Raw genomic sequence first — 2,165 nt, 5'->3', positions numbered from 1 at the left:
TCGATTCCAACTCAGAGCAACCATATAGAACAGAGTAGAACTGCGCCATAGTGATTCCAAGGAGCGCCTGGTGGATTTGAACTGCTGAACTTTTGGTTAGCATCTGAAGTCATAACCACTACGTCACCAGGGTTTCCATATAACCTTACAGAGTTTTTGTGAAAATTAATGCATTGTGAAGAGCACATCTACCTCTGATTTAGTTTATCGTATGACATTGTTATATCGGTAATTATGATCACATTTGTGATTAAGGAATTTCCTTAGCATCTTCCCTTATCTACAGCCTTAGGACCAAAGATATCATGGAAACAATTAGACAATTAATTAATCATCAACAAATTGTTTTAATACTCAATATAATCCAAATAAGTATTTGTTCATTTATACCCTATTTCCAAAAAAATTTCAAGTGTATTCTTCACTCTTTTTGAGTGTGATTTAAGTCAGTTGTTATTGTTGGTGTTAGCTGTCATGGAATCAGAGCCCGACTCATGGCGAATCAATGTGTTACAGAGTAGAACTGTGCTCTAGAAGGTTTTTTTGGTGATGATCTTTCCAGAACTAGATAGGCAGGCTTTTTCTGCAGAGCCGCTGAGTAGGTTCAATCTGCCAACCTTTCCACTATCAGCTGATTGTAAACTGCTTTTGCTATCCAGTCTCCCTCTTAAGCTAATATACCATTGCCTGTTCTTTGATTTTCAGTCTCTTGTATGCTTTCCAATAACCTCTGGGTTAATATAGAAATGATGTATACTGATTCACTTGCTCTGGTGGTGTCAGAAAAATATATTTTAAAAATGTCCCATTAGACACTGTATCAATCAGGATGGAGAAGTAGAAGTCTATATTTAGCCACTCAATACTTATGATTGGTTAACTTTGGGTTATGGTTAATAATAAAAGAACTCAAAACATATCATAACTGCCTTTACTATATCCTCACAACAAACTCTTTTGATTCAGGAATTGTATAAAATAGCATTTCCTACTTCCCCTTAAGAACTTTATTTTAAGTAATGGAAAAGTTGAGGTTTGCATTCTGAAAATATTATCATATTCTTAATGAGGAAAATGTTAAAAATATTAGCTACTATCTAAATGGTTCCTCATTTCTTTGAGTATAAATGTAATATAGTTCAATTACATATTTAAAATAATACTGTATATCAAGAAAAAGTTCAGTTTACTTCAAGTCCAAATCCAAAACTCAGAGACATCACAATTAAGATTAATACAGTGTATGTTTTAATGGCCCATTCTCACCTCTAAACCTTTGCCTCCCATTAGATTTCTTCATATCAATAAATGACTTTCATATTTACTCAGTTGCATAAACAAAGGTGTAAAACTTATCAGTTATTCTATCACCTGCCACACATATCTGTAAATAACTCCAAAGTACGGCCACTTTTGCATGTTCTTTCTCTTTGAGCAATCATTGTAATTAAGTTGGTCTTTAGCAGTTTTCACCAAAGGAATCTACTTGTCTCACTTCTTAACCTCCTAGAAGCCATTATTCCTAGATTATGTGTAAGGATTTTTAAAAAGTAGAGAAATAGTTTATTTCACGTCTATATTTAAAAATATCCAATGTTTTTATATTATGTTAAAGACAAAACTCTAACTCTCTGAAAAATTTAGAAAATGCCAGACTCTCTGCCTTCATCTTTTTTGAAATAAAATATAGTGCAGGAGTGGGCTGAGCAAGATGGTGAAGTAAGTGTATGCTCTCATTTACTCCTGCAGCAACTAACACACTGAAATCTGAGAACTCTAGATGGCAGTTGAGGTGTTGGAGAGTCTGGGTGAGTCCAGAAGCAGGAGAGAAGAGGAGCCGGGATGGCACAGAAGGTGGGAGAACCTGCTCGCTATCATTGGGAGCACTTTCTCATTGCAACCCTGTTGGGACAGGGTTGGGCAACACCCCAAAAGAGGGAACACAGAAAGAGAACTAATCTTAGGAAGCTGTGGCCCAATTTTTTTAAGGTGATACAATTTGGCCATGGGAGTTCATGGTCCTTACAATTGGGAGGGTGTGAAGGGAGACTGAGGCAGTGAAAGAGATTGCTGTTGAATCTCAGTTAAGCTCAAGATAAATGCGCACTAGGACCTGGAGAAATGTTATTAGCAGCAGAGCCAGGGTAATAGTTCAGATTAACAGG

Source organism: Trichechus manatus, unplaced genomic scaffold (assembly GCF_000243295.1).
Source record: "Trichechus manatus latirostris isolate Lorelei unplaced genomic scaffold, TriManLat1.0 scaffold00236, whole genome shotgun sequence".
NCBI lineage: Eukaryota > Metazoa > Chordata > Mammalia > Sirenia > Trichechidae > Trichechus > Trichechus manatus.
Note: the sequence above shows the minus strand (reverse complement) of the source record.